This window comes from Sorex araneus, chromosome 2, assembly GCF_027595985.1.
Source record: "Sorex araneus isolate mSorAra2 chromosome 2, mSorAra2.pri, whole genome shotgun sequence".
Lineage (NCBI taxonomy): Eukaryota > Metazoa > Chordata > Mammalia > Eulipotyphla > Soricidae > Sorex > Sorex araneus.
The window spans coordinates 353,818,571-353,837,829 of NC_073303.1; the positions used below are offsets into that span (position 1 = coordinate 353,818,571).

Here is a 19,259-nt window from a genome sequence, read left to right on the forward strand (position 1 = left end):
CCATCAGCTATTCACCAGTTCTGCCAATCAATTTCCATACCCTCTTTCAAAATCAATGGGCAGGAGAAGCATAAATATTCAAGGGGAAAAATGAGCAAGCACAGAAGCACAGAAGTAGTCAGGCTACCTGTGATTCCAAGAGGCAATGGAAATGCCTTCTTGATGGACATTTTTAACAAATTTTGCATAAAGGGCAAGACCCTGCTATAAATAGTGTTGGAGAGACACTGCATCTGGAACCTGGGTTTGAATTACCTACTCAGAGTGCCAGGTAAAAGCCCTATTAAGCCAGAATTAAGGATATGTCACCAAATGCATAGAATTTCTTCCCTGCATCTATTAAAATCAAAGCAATTAGGAGTGACAAAGTATTGCAGGGTAATTTAATGCAGACACTTGCTGAACTAATTTATGCTCCAGAGTTTGTCTAATCCAAAGGGACTTGTCTGGCAGAGAAGTTTGAAATATTCTGTTGTCAGAAATTCTAAATGCCAAATCTTGACCTTGGAGATATGCTTTCTGGAATGTTCTCATTTTCTGAACATCACAGCCCCTAGATACTAAAGCATCTATACAAGTATGTGAGTAAAACCTTCTCTAAAATTGAAATACATGTGAAATCAAGGTGCTGTTGACAGTGCTATTAAGTCTGACTTTCAATAATACTATACCCAATTCTCTGCCCACCTTAAATTGTCAAAGCATCATCAAATCTCCTCTAATGTCAGACTTGGCTTTTAAACCCCTCTTAGTTGTTTAAGAGTTTCTGATTCAAAGCATATGCTCAAACTTCTTAGGAAAATAGGATAATACTAGTTCTCTATCACCTTAGATTTTTATAGATATTTAATTAGACAAGCAAATAAAACACTTGGTTAAGTATCAGGAATTAACTACTGGTAATAGTTATAGTTATTATCTCTAGTATTCTAGTAATACTTATAATAATTATTAAATTTTCAGTCAGCAGTAAACTTGGGAGTTATAGTAAAATCTAACCTTACTTGTGCAAGGATCTTTATAATTTACTTTATGTCCTAAGGGTAGATACCTTTAAAACATTTTTGACATACAATAAAATATACTACAGTAAGATATACTATCTCTGGAGCAAGAAGACATTAAATTTCCAAACAGGTGTAGGAAAACCAAGTCTAACACAAAAGAAGTTCTAGCATTTAGATAAATAATGGAGAATGACACTAGTTATTAGTCCTCATACCTCAAATTATCCTACACAGGAAGTTATGATTACAACTAAGAGGTCAAATCTTGTCTACTTCTCTGTCTTTTATGAAGTCTTTTTATGGAGCTCTGTATTTAAAAAGTATAGTGACTAAACTAATCAAGATTCCTTATAATTGAAATGAGTATACTTGTTAGAACCCCACAAAATGGCAAGAATAGGGGTGTTTTCTGTTGTCTTAAAACTTATATAAAGCTTACATCCGATATGTCAAAATTGTCATACCTGACCAATTCCTTAATGGTGCATTTGGCATTCGCCTTTCACGTGGCCAACCTGAGTTTGATTCCTCCGCCCCTCTTGGAGAGCCCGGCAAGCTACCGAGAGTATCGAGCCCACTCGGCAGAGCCTGGAAAGCTACCCGTGCGTATTGGATATGCCAAAAAACAGTAACAATAAGTCTCTCAATGAGAGATGTTACTGGTGCCCGCTCGAGCAAATTGATGAACAACGGGATGACAGTGCTACAGTGCTATGCAACTTATTAGGTAAGTTCTCATGGCCATTAAGATACATATCTGTGAGCCATCATTTATTTATCAATGCTTTTTAATAAATTTCAACAATGCCATGACTGAAAAAAATATTTCTTAAGGTCTTCAATACGTTTTTTATTTTAAAATTTAACTTATGGTAAGTATAATTAGAATAGCTTGAAAAGAAAGATACTGGCTATCTAAATCTGCTTTAGCTTAGGGTGAAGTCGAAAATATATTTGTTTTAAAAAGCATTTGTATCTTTTCATTCTTTAGAATGATGATGTCACCATATACCTCACTTAAAGGTGTGTGTGTGTGTGTGTGTGTGTGTGTGTGTCTGAGATGATGATGATGATGATGATGATGATGATGATGATGATGATAGTCAGTCCTACTGTCAAGCTCCTTCTATTTTTTCATACTCAGTGAAACTTATACAGCTATCCATGAAAGGAATCCCAACATATACTCCACAAAGTCAGAAATCTTATAAGCATTTCTTCCACTGATAATTAAAAATAGTACCTAGATATGCTTGTTACTCCCAGGTGAGGGCAGAGTAGTGGGAAAAAAGTCAGACTTGCCTCAGCTAAGCATAAAAGATCAGAAGAATCTAAGAATACTTGGTTTTCCGGAACACCAGAAAAATGCTATCCAGAAGAACAGCTTACATCAGATATTTCCTCTCAAGTTCCTACTCTGAGAATCAACAGAAACAGTTTAATGCTTTTGCTATGACTTCAAAAGTATATAGTCAGTCCTTTAATCCATAATTATCTGATTAGCAGGAATCTGAAACCCAAAGAAGGAGATTGTCAACCATTTGGATTTTATTTCCAGCCTAATGACCTTCTTATTCAGCTATTCTCTCTTTCTCTACAAAGTCAGCTAACAGGTGCCTGAAAAGTGGATGAATTTCATTAGTGTTTTGATTCTGGAGAGGGGGATGGTGGAAGTAGAGGAAAGATTTGGAACTGATCCTTGCTAACTCATTGCTGAAATGCTGAATGTTTGCTTTGAAATCACCATTCCTAGGATACTTGTCATGGTTCATAAAAGAGATTGACAGCTCCATTATCTCTGAGATGCTTGTGTATAATTCCTATTAATGTGAGCAGGACTCGGAGCAATATAAGAATTTGAGCCTCTCTAGTCTTTTTGTATTGCTCTGAAGAATGATGTTAAAATTGGCTTTCAAATAATCTGCAAAGAGTTCAATCTATTCATCCAAAGATTAGACAAATGTTTCTCAATCATAGATTCAGAATGTTTGGGGCAGGGATTTTTAAGCAATTAAGTGAAACTCTTAATTTATAGATATTGAGACTAAGTGGCAGAGAAGGCATCATATTCTTATGAAGTATATGTGTATATTGTATACAATCCTCAGATATATATATGTAACTTCCCCAATGTTTTTATCCTTAATGTAATATAATATTATATTCTTACTAGAATTTAAGTATTTAACCACACAACTAAAAATGATGATAATAGGTTTTTCTACATTTAGAAATGCTGGGGACATAAAGATTGACTTTTGTAAACAACTATTTAAAACTAGCAAAACATGTTAAGCAAGTGTTTTCAGATATTAGACAGCAGGCAATGAAGGACTTTGTGCCTCTAGAGAATAGAAACAAACAGGGAAACCTAATCCCCTAAAAGTGAAGGGAGTAAAGTAGAATTATATGTACTCACTGAGTTAAGGAGATGTAGATCAAAACCAGAACAGACCCAGGTAGCTGGAAATTGCAGCAGACATGAGGATGGAGAGGAAAATGTTCAGGAAACACTCCAGAAACAGTGATAGACAGAGGTGACTTGAGTTGTACTGTGCCACACATTTATAGATTTAAACCTCAAACATCCAGGGAAAATGAGCTCGCTTCAGCAGCACATATACTAAAATTGGAACGATACAGAGAGGATTAGCATGGCCCATGCAAAATCATGAAGTGTTCCATATTATAAAACAAAAAACAAAAAAAAAATACATCCAGGTAAAGAGAAAACAAACAGTGTGATCTGAGAAGTTCCCAGAGTAGAGAGACGTTTGAATGCTTACAAATCAGCCCAGCTACTTTATTCTTTGTTGTTTGTTTTTAGTCTTGGGGCGGGGGGGGGGTCACACTCAGTGATTCTCCAGCTCTCTCCTGGCTTTGCACTCAAGACTTACTCCAAGTGGCTTAGGGGACCATATGGAATGCCAGAGATTAAATGCTGAGTCAGTAGCATGCAAGGCAAGTACCCTCCCCACTATACTATCACTCTGGGACCAGCTACTCACTCTTGAATTTGGTTCCTTTTTATTTGTACAAGGGAGAGAGTGCTCAAGGAACACTCCTGGCCCTGCTCCAGGTTCCATATGTGGTGGGGGGGATCAACTCTGGTTGATTCCCAGTGAAGCAAGTCCTTTACTCATTGTGCTTCTCTCATTTTTTAAACACTTTTCAGTTTGTGTAACTTACTTTGAAGTATGGACTTGAGCACGCTGAAGTTTTTAAATTATTTATTTTAATGGCATGAGTCAAATAATCTTTTCATCCTACTCCCATATATTGAAGTTCTAAAATTTTTATTTGCCTCTGTTTTAGCATTTTCATTTTGTGGAAAGACTCCTTTTGTATGTGTTTTACCCTTATTCACAATTAAATTTTATAATATGTTAATTGTAGTCATTTTAAAGCTTGCCTTAATTTTAATATTTGACTCATCGATTGCCATTGATGGCTTGGTCTTTTGACAATTACTTGATTTGCTTGTGTGTCTCATGCAAGTTTTATTCAAATGAAAAGGTATTTTGGGTGGAACAATATAAATTTATTTAAACATGACTTATACCTTTAAACTGATATGCTTAAAATTCCTCCAAAGATCATCCAGACTTGGGATGTGGACCCAATCCTGTGATTGTTTTTCCCACTCTTCTCTCTGGACTGTAAAACTGGATTTTACCTTTCTTAGGAAGCATCAAACTTTTTTATTGTGACTATAAAAGCTTAAGTATCTTGAAGGATCTGGTAGTAGGTCTTCATCTATCTTCCATAGTTATAACCACCTTTGTTCTTCACAGATGTACACTATAAGGAGACTCAACCTTGTATGCCCTGATCTGTATCTTTATTATGAACACGAGGTGGAGATACTTTGAAATTACCTTGCTAGAGAATATGGATCCTTACTATACCAATCTATGCTCAGTCTTTATGGTAATTTACTATAATCCTAACTAACTTATCCTTGCCCTCTGCTATTGCTGCTACGTACGTGTAGTCTGCTACAGGTGGGAAAGATGTGTGTGCCATTTCTTTCGTGTGGGTAGGGGAATGGTTTTCCTTTAGAGTTGAGGCTGTGTGTTTGCTTGTACATTCAGATAGTTAACAGGTGTGAGAAAAAGATTTTTCAGTTTATCCAGCTGAATCAACCAGGAAACAAAATCCCACCATCTGCTGCTTCCAAGAGACATACTTTAACTCTCATGATAAATAGCACTGTAGCACTGTCACTGTCATCCCGCTGTTCATCGATTTGCTTGAGTGGGCACCAGTAACATCTCCATTGTGAGATATGTTTGTTACTGTTTTTGGCATATCGAATACGCCATGGGTAGCTTGCCAGGCTCTGCTATGAGGGCAGAATACTCTCAGTAGCTTGTGGGGCTCTCCGAGAAGGATGGAGGAATCAAGCCTGGGTCAGCCACGTGTAAGGCAAACACCCTACCCACTGTGCTATCACTCCAGTCTCCTCATGATAAATACTAACTAAAAATGAATGGTTGGAAAAAAGTATACAGGTTAATGACAGATTTATAAAAGCAGAAATAGTCATACTTATATCAGACCAAACATCATTCAAACAAAAAGAAATTCATAAGGGGGGTAGAGTCCAAAAGGACTTAACTGTTACTCACATATATGCTTCATCTGAAAGGACAGAAATGCTTATAAAAAGAAATGTTCTGTACCTTAGGAGATAACACTAACAATCACACAATAGTCCTGTGAGACTCTTATAACCCACTCTTGTCATTTGGCCGATCAGACATAACAACAATAAGAAAACAAAAACCCTAGATGAGAGTAGAAAAAAGTTTTATTAGTAGACATATGAAGGACCGCCTGCCTGCATTAGTCAAAAACACTTTCCGCTCCACTGCACATTTTCCAGGATTAATCACATTATGGGACACAATCAAAGTGTCCATTAACATATACATAAAAGTTATATCAAGTTTCTTTTCAGACCACATAATTAGGAAGATATAAATTGACTATAAAAATCAAAAGTTGGGGCCGAAGCTTTAGTATAGTCTGTTGGGCATTTGTCTTGCATTCATCGACTGGGGTTCAATCCCTGGAATCCCCCGAGCATTACCAGGAGTGATTTCTGAGTACAGAGCCAGGAGTAATCCCTGAGCATCTTTGGGTGTGACCCCACAAAAAAAGAGCCAAAGAAAAAAAAAGAGTTTTGGAAAACATAAATACTTGGAACTGATCAACAAACTGGTAAATGGCTATTGAGTCAGAAAGGAAATCATATAAAAAATTAAGATACCTTGAAATCAATTTGAATGAAGACACAATCTATCAGACTCTGAGAAACACCAAAAAGCATTACTAAGTGATCATATTCAGAGGAATACAACCTTACATCAGAAACACAGGAACAAACTCAAATGAACAGCCTAATTTCTATGATTGAAAACCCAGGAAAAGAACAAATGAATTCTATTCACTTGAATTAACTTGTGGGTATGGTTTGAGATGGGCTACGATCTGCCCATCTCAAATTTTGTTGTTGTTGTTCATGTTGCTATACAGTTTTCCAGCATCTTTTGCTGAAAAGCTTTTTCTTATTCCACTTACTGCACCCAGCTCTTTTCCCAAGCATTAACTGTCATAAACCTAAGAGATTATCTCTGGATGCTCCAGAGATAATACTCAGATAATACTCAGACAATACTCCATTTGTCTGAGTGCTGTATTTACTCCAGAACTACACTGTTTTGATAACTATAGCCTTAAGGTATATTTTTTAAAATTATACTTTAAATTAATATCACCCGACTTGTCAGAATTTCTTTGTCTATTGGGTGAGCTTTTTTTTTTTTAACTTCATACAAATTGTAGAAGATTCTTTTTAAACTCTTGAAGAATGCTATTGGAATTTTTCTAGGAATTGCATTGGATCTGTATACAGCACTGGGTAGGATAGTCATTTTTATAATGATAAAATTTTAAGTTCAGGAACATATAATAATTTCCATGTTTTTGTGTCATTTCTTATTTAATTTGATTTGTGGTTTGCAGTCATATATATATATACATATATATATATATCTGTCTTCTACATCCTGTTGTCATTTCTAATACCGGAACAACATTGTTAACAGGATTTTCTTATTGATTTCTTTCCCTTCTAGTTCTTGGTTTGCATATAGAAATACAACATTTTTATGGTGTCTATTTTTAGTTGTTACTTGCTATATACTGGTTTATTGTTTCTAATACTTTTATTCTAGTTTTTAGGAACTTCTAGGGATATTATATCATCTGAATAATAATAATAATTTCACTTCTTTACCAATTTAGATGTCTAATATTACTTTTATTTGCCTGATTTTTATGATAAAATTTCAAAAATTACTACTTTGGGGCCACACCCAGTGGTTCTCAGGGCTTATTTCTTGCTCTGCACTCAGGGATCACTTCTGGCAGGGCTTGGGACCATACCCATCACCAGGTTTTGAACTCTGATCAGTCATGTGCAGAGCAATTGCCCTTCTCTCTGGTCTCAAAAATTATTTTGAGGGGCTGGAGTGATAGCACAGCGGGTAGGGCGTTTGCCTTGCACGCGGCCGACCCGAGTTCGAATCCCAGCATCCCATATGGTCCCCCGAGCACCGCCAGGAGTAATTCCTGAGTGCATGAGCCAGGAGTGACCCCTGTGCATCGCTGGGTGTGACCCAAAAAAGCAAAAAAAAAAAAAAAAAATTATTTTGAATAAAAGTGGAGAAAGTAGTAATACTTGAGTTTTACCCAATCTTTAAATGATTTCTATTTTCTTTAAATCGTTAAGTATGATGTTCTGTGGGTTTGTTGGCTACTGCTATTACTATCTTGGGGTATGTCCTCTCTGTATTGGTTTGCGGATCACACCTGGTAGTGGTCAGTGCTTACTGCTGATTCTGTACTCAAAGGATATTCCTGATGGTGCTCAGGGGACCATGGTGCTAGGGATCAAACCTGATTTGGGTGCATGGAAGGCAAGGGTCTTAATCTCTATACTTTTTCTCCAATATGCACCCATGTCTACTTGGCATTGGGTTTTGGTCATATGTGACTGATGAATGTTGACCAAAGCCTTTTCTATATCTATTGAAATAATTCTAAGATTTTTTGTTTCTTTATATCAATACGATATATTACTTTATTAATGTAAATGGAACCATTCTTATTCGTAAAGACTGAAGGAAAATCAGTTTGATGGAAAGTAAGAGCTTTGAATATATTAAGACTTAGGTGTCCGTTATATATCTAAGAAGATTTTTCCATAGTAGGATAGTTGATGTAACTGTTCCCCTCATTTGAACATCCTCTTTCCTTTGCCTGATTGCTTCTCCAGTTATTTAGGCATCTTCTTATATTTTGTCTTACTTCTACTCCAAAGAACTCACAAATTTATCTTCCATTGCCATACTGTATTTTTCTGGGTAATGTTATTTCTAACAGATATTATTATGTTTATTAGTTATGATTATATAAACTAACGAGGGTCCTTTTGAAGGGGCTCCATATAAATGCCATGAAGGCAAGGGGCATTTAGACTAGTAGAAAAAAATACATTACCAGAAACATTGGTACTGATAACGCATATATACAAGGATTAGCAGTCAAATACTCAAAGTTCTTGGCACTATTTAGTATATGGTATTTGCCTTGTGATTAATGGGAGAAATGACTATTTTCATTAGTGTAATAGACTGAATACTTTATCCTTTTGGCTAGAAAGCCTTTGTTAAAATGTCATTAATTTTCCTCAGTTTTCAATAGCATGTAGTTTTAAAAGTTTAGCTTCACACTTCTCTTCTTCATGTATATATTTTTCAATTACCCTATAACCAAAGTTCCAGTACAGAACAGTTATCATTATGTAAGTCATTTAAGTAATGCATGATGTATAGAAGAGTGTCATTTTTCAGCAAAACCACAGTTCTTAGAATAAATACCATATTTGTTTATTTAAATTCAAATATATTCATTTTCTACTCCTGATATCAATCATGCTAAAAAACCATGTTCATAAGAGATAAAATATTAAGTTAAGAAAAAAGTTCATTTAAGACTAATGACTGGAAAATTTATCAAAACTGGCATTGGGATATATTAACAATATATATTAACAATATATATCATATATGCAATAGCATATACTACTACTTTCATCCATAACACAATTTTATGGGTGAAAAATTTACCCTTTATGCAGGGTGATCAGAGTTCCATCTATTAAATCCTTGTCCTCTAGACATTGGCAGGGTCATTTTCCCATGAATTTGTCTGTGTATTCATTTTTTTTTCTGGTAACCACATTATTTTTTATTGAAACTTGAGGGTGAATACCCATTATGAGGCAGTCCTGTGCCAAATGGTCTGTTATTTGTAGGGTACTCAAAGGAAATGAAGTGGGCAATTTTGAATGTTAAAGAGTATAAAAGCTGAGTGTGGTTGAAGGTTTGATAGTACTCTATCTTCTGCTTCAGAATGATCATGATTTATTTCCAAGCTTTTTGAATGATTTCATACAGATCTTAGGGGAGGCACTTTACTTTTTGTCATCTAGAGAGAAGTTGTAATTCTGAAGGCATGTATTATTATTTTATTTCATTTCTATCTTTGCCTTCCCTTTAGCATCACCCTATGTCTACCCCCCTCAGCTAGTTAAAAGTTTGCTTTTGAAATAGATAGAAGTCAAGGGCTTGGGTAAAGTATTTGGAGAAAATCACATTTTCCCTGGCCTAGAAAAAAACATAGCTTTCTATGTGGAGAGATACTCTCTCTAGAGACTCCTTCTTTGAATTCGAGAGGGTAACATGTTTGAAATGTTAATACAATTTTATGGATAAAAATTTTACCTGCAAAACATTTCTAAAATATGTGCCTGTCAAATACTTTGCCCCCAGAGACAGTCCTCCAAGTACATCAAAGACAGTTGCTCTCCCAGAGTTAACCATAAATAAGACCTGCTCCTACAAGGCTGAAGTCTCATAGTGTTCAAATTATTATAATCTCTCAATTACCTACACTATTTGGAAAAAGAAGATATAGATAGATGAATCTGAAAAGCATCACTTTACATATAGCATTTTCTTAAAATATTTGTGCTAGAAACTTGGAAATGTCAATTTCTCTGGTTTAGATCAGCCAAACTATACTCACTTTTTACCTTCTTATGTAAGCCATCGTAATAAAGCTGTAGTGTCTCTCAAAATGGAAAGGAAAAATCTATAGACAAAATTACTGTTTTTATTAACATAATTGTCTTCACATGATCATTTGCACACTTTGTTTCAAGTAATACTGACAATTTTTTAAAACTTCACAAGATGGCTACCCTTTTTTTTGGAAAAAAAAAAGTACCACTGTCCACTGAGCATCATCCGGGTGCAGGCATAGATGCCAACCCCCTCCAAGCACTGTTGCGTGTGGACCTGGAGCCCTCACCCTCCACCTCTACCCCAGTAATCCCTGGGACTATAAGAATGAGGGGCACAGTATCTTTATTTATTTTTCTTGATACAATTATTTTTTATTTTTATTGAATCACCATAAGATAGAGCATTGCGAAGGTGTTCAAGATTGGGCTTCAGTCATACAATGTTGCAACACCCCTCCCTCCAGCAGTGTATGTTTCCCAGCACCAGTTCCCTCAGTTTCCCTCCCACCACTCCCCAACTCCCACATCACCAGCCTGCCCCTATGGCAGCCACCTCTCTCTCTCTCTTTCTCTCTCTCTGTCCCTCTGTCTGTTTGTCTGTCTCTCTCTCTATCTCGCCTTTTGGGCATCATGGTTTACAATGCTGTAACACTGTTGTCCCGTTATTCATCGATTTCCTCAAGTAGGCACCAGTAACGTCTCCATTGTGAGACTTGTTATTGTTTTTGGCATATCAAATATGCCATGGGTAGCTTGCCAGGCTCTGCCATACAGGCAAGATACTCTCAGTAGATTGCAGGGCTCTCCGAGAGGGGCGGAGGAATCGAATCCGGGTTGGCTGCGTGCAAAGTAAACGCCCTACCTGCTGTGTTATCGCTCCAGCTGCACTCCCCTGCTAGAACCTCCAAACAAGCTCTCAAGGTTTACAATACAGGTACTGAAAAGTTATCATTTTTCACCTTTACTTACTTGCAACACTCAGTTCTTGTCCAGAGTGATCATTTCCAACTTTATTGTCATACTGGACCTTATTCTATCGTAATTACCCTCTTCCCCCCACATCCTTGAGATAACTTCGAACCATTGGCCAGTTATCCTGGCCCCTGTTTTTCCTGGCCTTAGACAATAGTTTCATACTATGTTTTATTATATTCCACAAATGAGTGCAGTCATATATCTGTCCATCTCCTTTTAACTCATTTAACTTAGCATGATACTCTACATGTCCATCTATTTATAGGCAAATTTCATGACTTCAGTTTTCCTGACTGCATAGTATTCCATTGAGTAGATGCACTATGATTATTCTGTTTTTATCCAGTTGTTTGCTCTTGGGTACTCAGGTTGTTTGCAGATTCTAGCTACTGTGAATAGTGCTGTAATAAACATAAAAGTGCAGGCGGTGTTTCTGCTGTGTTTTTAGACCCCAGAGGTATATTCCGCAAAGTGGTACTGCTAGGTCAAATGTGAGCTTAATTTTTAGTTTTTTTGAGTAGTGTACATATTGTTTTCCAAAAAGGCTGAACCAATGACATCCCAACAGGCAATGAATGAGAGTCCCTTTCTTCCTGCATCTGTGCCAGCACTGGTTGTTCTTTTTCATTTGGATGTATGCCAATCTCTATAGTGGGAGATGATATCTCACTGTTTTGATTTGCATCTCCCTGATGATTAGCAATGTAGAGCATTTTCTCATGTGCCTTTTGGTCATTCAAATTTCTTATTTGATGAAATTTCTGTTAATTTCTTCTCCCTAGTTTTTGATGGGGCTGGATATTTTCTCTGGTAAAGTTTTATCAGTGCCTTGTATATATTTGAAATTAACCCGTATCAGATGAGGGCACTTTTCAGCAATGATGTCTTAAACTGTTTCTATCTCATTGGGATTGCTTCCCTGTCCCTCTGAGACTCTAATAATGCTTATGTTGTTTCTCTTGGATTCATCCCATAATTCTCATGCCAGGCCTTGAGCTACTTGGAGATCTTCTTCCATATTCTGTTGTTGCCTGGAGGTTTTCCGCCAATCATATTCAAGCTCACTGATTCTATCTTGAGCTGTTGTTACTCTGATGTTGAGGGCATCCATTAAGTTTTTCATTTCATCTACCAAATTTTTTATTAATAACACTGCTGTTTTTAGTTTTCTTATTTCTGCTTTCATTTCCTCCTATATTTTATTGGTGGTCTATTCCACTGTTTCTTTCATATCTTCCTATATTTTATTGGATGTCCATTCCATTGCTTCTTTGAACTCATTAAACATCTTTAAATCCTTGCGTTGAACACAAGTCTGGGAGACTGAAAATCAATACTAGTGGCTTCTGGCTTCCTCATCACTGATTGGGATACACTTGCTTCCTGCAAATTAATACAAAATCTGTGGTAATTACACAGTGAAGCACAGTACTTATCCCTACTACAACTCATAAAGCCTAACCCAGGAGTGTGGGGTAGAAAAAGTACGGCACCCGCAGGTGGTGGATTCAGGTCTAAACCATGCTTCTTAGTCTGGTTTTAGAATCAAACACTTCATAATCAGAGTAACAATATTTGTTTTTATGCATATCTGCAAGTTTTTTTCAAATACTAGATGAAGAAAAGAATCTTTGCAAAAGCCCCATCTGAAATATGTAGGAACTCTATCAAATTGGTACAAATAGAACTGGCAAATATTAAAATTGGAGTTAGAGAAAAACATGCAAAAATATCTGTAATTAAAAATATAGGTTCAAATAATAAACAATGAGCAATTTTAAAGCAATTATCATCAGTAACCGCAGGCAGACTAAAGATTCTTTATCCAGCTTGGAGCATCCAGAGATCGAATATGAGATCAATGGCAATAAAAGTATCAATGGGACCGGAGCAATAGTACAGCGGTTAGGGCATTTTGCCTTGTATGCAGCCAACCCGGGTTCAATTCCTGGCATCCCATATGGTCCCCCAAGCACCTCCAGGAGTAATTCCTGAATGCAGAGCCAGGAGTAACCCCTGAGCATCACTGGGTGTGACCCAAAAAGAAAAAAAAAGGCATCATTGTTTAACCAACATGAGGGCGGGTGAAAAAATTTTGGTTGATGCTAAAGCCCTAAGACAAATGTTAAGTTACAGCCTATAAATATGGGAAGAAATTTCAGGGCTTAAGACACAAGTTTTGAAGTAGAATAAACATTTTGCCCTATTCCACAACTGTCATCTGGTGGTTTTGGTTTCCAATTTTCAATGATTTTTCTCAGTCCTTATCCATTTGTCTGTTCTCTTTTAATTTCATTTTATTTGATATTTTTTTCTTAACTTTTGTCTTTTTGGCCACACCTGGTGATGCTCAGGGATTTCTCCTGGCTCTGAACTCAGGAATTACTTCTGGCGATGCTCAGGGGACCATCTGGGGTACCAGGGTTCTAACCCTGGTCGGATGCATACAAGGCAAATTGTATAATCTCCAGGCAGTTAGGGGGTCCCCAAGAGCTCTCCTCCTCGCCACCGAGGTTGGGTGGTCTCAGGCCAGTAGCAAAATCAATATAAGAAAGCCCTTCCTGACTGCCCATCAGGCTTAAGGCCGAAAACACCACCTAGGGGTGTTCCTCTTCTCCTTAGTTCAATAACTTAATTAACATCTTAATATTAGTTATTTTTGTATGGATACAGTAAGAGATACATTGAGGCTTGTAGGGCAGCTCTCCTGGGAACATCTTGCCACAGACTCACACTATAGTGCTCAGGCCAGATTAATCCTAACCCTAGCAGGGTCCGAATCTAGTCATTACTTTTTGGATCATGACATAATTTGTCCATGATCATGCTCTTAACTTATAGATAAGCATTATGGAACTTTGGCCAGGCCCATCTCGATACCAGGGTAGCACATAGATGACTATTTGCCCTGGTTCCATCCAGTCCCTCATTGGGACCCTGCTTTTGGGGGTGCTAGGAAATTAGGGCAACTGAGGCTTAAGTTAAGAGAACAGGTGCTCAGGAGGAAAATGTCATTGAGAGTCCATTAACTCCTATGTTACAAAAGCATAGCAGTAACTGTCTTCCTGTGTCCATACAAAAAGGACATTGCTCTGAATTAACTATTGAAAGGACTTAATGAGAACAGAAAAACAACATTTACAAGTTAACAGAGCACAAAGAAAGAAGTTACAGATAAACACAGAGGAATGGGAGCACTGTGACGGGAGTAACACAATAAACCTAAGCTTCCTGTGTCAAAGCAGAAAGAACTAACCCATGTTATCCTATAGCAAATGTCTACCTGCTGTACCATCACTCTGGCCCCTTGATTTAGTGTTTGCTTAAACATGGAACAAGGTTGATTACAGGTTTCAATACATTTGTAAAATCTGCAAGTTTTTGTGTTGTTTTTTTGGTTAAATTTCATAGAGCCGGACCCAGTGTGTTTATTGTTTTTTCGTTTTGTAACTTGTGTTTCGTTTGTTATATACTCATAAGCAAGAACAAAAGTGTAAAAACAAGAATTCCCTAGAACAACCTAAGGGAGAAAATCACTGAATACAAATTATTGATTGCATGCCCCCCTCGTGGGCTTGTTAGCCGATTGACAGTTTGTCCAAGATCACAAATTAACACTGTATCTTCTATAAGATATATGATATTCATTCAATGTTGAGTAAATCCATATATTAAAGCCAAACATTGATAAATAATTTAAGACAATAACCCCCAAAAAGGCATATTTCCATATTTCCTGGAAGGGTGACAGCATGCTACTACTTTTAATGGTTCTTACTATTGCCATCTCATATGTATGAATGATGTTGCAGTGATTAAAGCTCTGATTTATTAATTAGAATGCAGTTTCAGTGTGCTAATGTTACCCTGAGTTGAATGATAAGCACATATTTTAAATATGAGGTTTGGCAATTGCACAATATTTTAAGTTGAATTGGAATATGTAAAGTATGAAAATCTCTCCAAGGTATAGGGGATTCGGATCACTTCCCCGTGTACTGCCAGTTTAAAAACAAAATTAGCATTTGTTTTATCCAGAATGAAACAGAACAGGGTTTTGCTTGAAAAGAACGAGAGTTTCTTTTTTTTTTTTTTCCCACTGCATGGAGACCAATTCCCCCTCATCTTTCTGCTTCTACCCAACCAACCAAAACTCAGATAGTTTGAAACATGATACTTTCCTGTGTTTTTTCTTCAATAGCAACAAAAAAGAGAATTTTCTAGGGATAAAAATTTCTTTTATCTTTTTTTTTCTAAAGGAAACCTGCTTGATAATTCCTTCTTATTTGATAAACCTTACCCCCCTATCCGCAGAAAAGGCAAAGACAGTCTCTCTCTCTCTCTCTCTCTCTCTCTCTCTCTCTGTCTCTCTCTGTCTCTCTCTGTCTCTCTCTCTCTTTCTGTGTGAGTGAGTGAGGGTGTGTGTGTGTGTGTGTGTGTGTGTGTGTGTGTGTGTGTGTGTGTGTAATTTGAAGTCCATATTTATTTTTAGGTCAAAGTTCCTAATATTTAGCCACCTTTAAACTGTTTGTTTTTGTTTTTGTTTTAGTTTTGTTTTGGTTTTGCTTTTTGGGTCACACCCAGTGATGCACAGGGGTTACTCCTGGCTCTGCACTCAGGAATTACTCCTGGTGGTGCTCAGCGGACCATATGGGATGCTGGAAATCGAACCCAGGTTGGCCACATGCAAGGCAAACACCCTACCTGCTGTGCTATTGCTCCAGTCCCACTTTCAAATTGTTTTGATGGTCATTGGAATCCTAACACTGATATCTAAATCTGTTTATAAATCATTCAAAAAGTGTGAAAACCCTATAAATGGGTGTCAGTTTTGATCCCAATCACCAGCTTCAAATTAGAGTATGTGAATGGGTTAGCTACTTAGTTGCTGCCCTTAAACTGTATAAACATGAAACTATCTGGCATTTAAAAGATAAGAAAATGAGTGTAACTTACAATGTTCAGATTTTATTTTTTATGTGTTCATTCCGATCAAAAGACTGGAGCCAGCAAGATAGTACAGCGGGCAGGATGCTTGACTTGCACGTGAGTCCAGTCCCTGGCACCTTATATGGTTACCTAAATCCCGCCAGAAGTGATCCCTGATGGAAGAACCAGAAGAAAACCGTAAGCACTGCCAAGTGGGGGCCCAATACAAATAAGCAAAAGTCATGTAAAAAAATCATGTAAGAAATATTAGCTTGATCAAAAATAGGACTTACCTGGCTGGAGGTCCATACTGAGCAAAATTGTTAAAGCAGGTAGCAATTCTTCCTCTACCCACAGTGTAGCTCCTTGTCAGTTCCCATCCATGTGCATAGATGAACATCATGTTTTCCTTATAGAACTAAACTATCCCAACCAACCCTAGAGGGAAATATTATATTATTTCGGTTCTGCTTTAGGGCATGATTGGGGTTCAGGATGGAAACACCCGAAATATGGTGGTGGGAAGTTGTCATGGTGGTGGGAATGGTGTTTGAATATTAAATGTAATCAGATATTGTGAACTACTTTATAAAATTAAAAATTAAAAAAAAAATAGAATTAAACTAATCCTTAGTCCCTCACTCATGTGGAGTTTAAATTCCAGAACATGAACCACCCTGTACTCAACAAGATCTAGGTGAGTTGTGGGAAGTTCAAAAGACTTCATGTCCAACCTATCTTAAGGACAACTCCTTCACTCTGAGTAGCAATCACTCTTTAATTAAGCGAAGACATCTGATGCAAAAGACTGACTCATTATTGGCATTATCTCTTTGATCTGGGTCATTCTGAGAAGTGGTATTCAGATATCTATGGTTCAGTAACCCCCAAGACTATCTTGCTGGTTTTTTTTTTTGTTTAAAATAAAGTTTCTGAGATCATAAACAAACTGTATTTTCTAATTTCTGTGTAAAGTATCAGAGATGTATTATTGTTGTTCATAATAATGGCAATGTTTTTAAAAAACAAGTTCCTTTGTTAAAGTGACCACACTCTGGGAATAAATTTACTTTGTGCCACATATACTTTAGGATGTTCTTTTGATTTAAGGATATCATACTTTAAAAAATAACTTCTGTGTCTCACATGCACACATATTGTGTGCATATCAATAATTACACACCCACTCACACAAGTCAAATGCATTTTTTGGTTCCTGATCCCAAATTTCTCTACTTCTGCGCTTTCAAAAATCTAGTCAGAGAATGTTGATGGCCAGGTACACATAGTTTTAATATAGCTCACTGTGGTCTCTGATGGCTGAATAGGCATTACTCCCCATTTTCAGTGGCCTCAAAACAGTTTTTCCATCTATTTATACCCTCCCCTGTCACAAAATTTGGGAAGCAACAGTGCTTAAGACTTCTATTTTTGTGGCGAGAGAGTTATGAATGCCTGGGGCCAGAATAGTCTTTATAGTAGTGTCAAAACACACATTATTTCCCTTTAGATTCCAGGGCAGCACGCAAAGGCAGAAGGAGGGGAAAGGTAGAAAGTGCTGCACAAACCCAGTCAAGGAAGCCCAATAACTGCCTCCCTCCGTAAAAGATAGTTCCCTGGGAGTGGCAGGCAGCTTATTTATGTCTGTGCCAGTAACTTCAGAGTTATAACGGTTGAAATAACATAATAAAAAATGTTTTGAAAAATGTAATAAGCTTCCTATATTTCTTGCATCATTGAGTTATATCCACTTTCCTGGAGTGTTTACCCTCTGTTTCTCTCATGTCTTGCCCATGCAACACTACTTCAATAAGTCATCCCCATTTCTTACAATTCATCACAAATTTGATTTCTCCGGTCAATCCTTCTGATCATTATAGACTCCATTGAAATTTCAAATACTTTGAAATACTCTCTTATTTTTCTTTTGTCTTTTGGGGCCACACCCAGCAATGCTCAGGTGGGATTCCTGGCTCTGAACTCAGGAATTACTTCTGGAAGTGCTTGGGGGACCCCACGGGATGCTTCGGATTGAACCCAGGTCAGCAGCACGCGAGGCAAATGCCCTACCCTCTATACTATCACTCCAGGACCTACTTTGAAATATTTTTTATATAAATTTTGTATCCAACTTTCAATGTCCCACATTGCCTAGTATATATTGGTCCCAGGTCTGGGATGGGACTGTAAGTAATCATGGTCAACATATCTTAATGTTTAATCTTTACTTTTTCCCCATCACTAACTTATTACCAGTTAATAAATCTAATAACTTTGTAACTCTTTAATTCAAGGTGAATCAATATTTTTTTTAAAAGTCACTGTCCCTAGCCTTTCCACATGGCACACTTCTGTTTATAGTATTAAATGTCTTAAAACGCCAATCAGTAGGAAGAGCTGAGTGCAAATTTCCAATAAGGCAGTCTCTGACCACACTCGTTTTCTATTTTGTGATTTTGCTTGCTTCAAAGAGTGGTGACAGCCATGCACTTGGTCAGTAGAGGTGACAGCCATGCACTTGGTCAATAGAAGGACCAGATGATTTGAGATCATCTGGTCCTTCTATTGCTATATCTGCAAACTATTCAATATGAGTAAAAAATAGAAAGCTGCAGAATATATTCAATATGGTAAAGGGACAAATAATATATAGCATCCATCTTCCAAGGATTCCCATCTCATGCAAAGGAGCACAGAGTGAAACAGCAAATTACAAGTAACCCATATAAAAAGTCAGTTTGAAAGTGAATATAAAATGAAGTGATAGAGATAGCACAGTGGGTAGGGTGTTTGCCTTGCATGTGGCTAACCTGGGTTCGATTCCTCTGTCCTTCTCAGAGAGCCCGGCAAGTTACCGAGAGTGTCCTGCCTGCACAGCAGAGCCTGGCAAGCTCCCCATGGTGTATTTGATGCCAAAAACAGTAACAATAGGTCTCACAATGGAGATGTTACTGGTGTCCACTCGAGCAAATAGATGAGCAATGGGATGACAGTGATACAATGATTTAAGGGTAAAATATTTTATCCTCCAGGGCAGATAAAGTGTCAGTGTGCATTTGGAGTGGAATAGTGGTAATGATTGGAAGGAAATAAACAGGTATTAACATTAAGAAAAGGAACAAACACCAAATGGGCACTTATTTAATAAAATTTTGTTGAATGCATCAGTGTGCAGAAACTCAGCTTTGTAA

The 19,259-nt window shown here is 37.2% G+C and overlaps 1 protein-coding gene and 1 pseudogene across 1 annotated transcript in view; one reads left to right on the forward strand and one right to left on the reverse strand.

Annotated features, from left to right (window-relative positions):
• Positions 1 to 19,259, reverse strand: part of LOC101555097 (nucleophosmin-like) — a 174,254-nt gene that overhangs the window by 97,312 nt on the left and 57,683 nt on the right. The gene's annotated exons all lie outside the window — the stretch shown is intronic.
• On the forward strand, positions 3,607 to 3,698 carry LOC129402891 (U6 spliceosomal RNA; annotated as a pseudogene).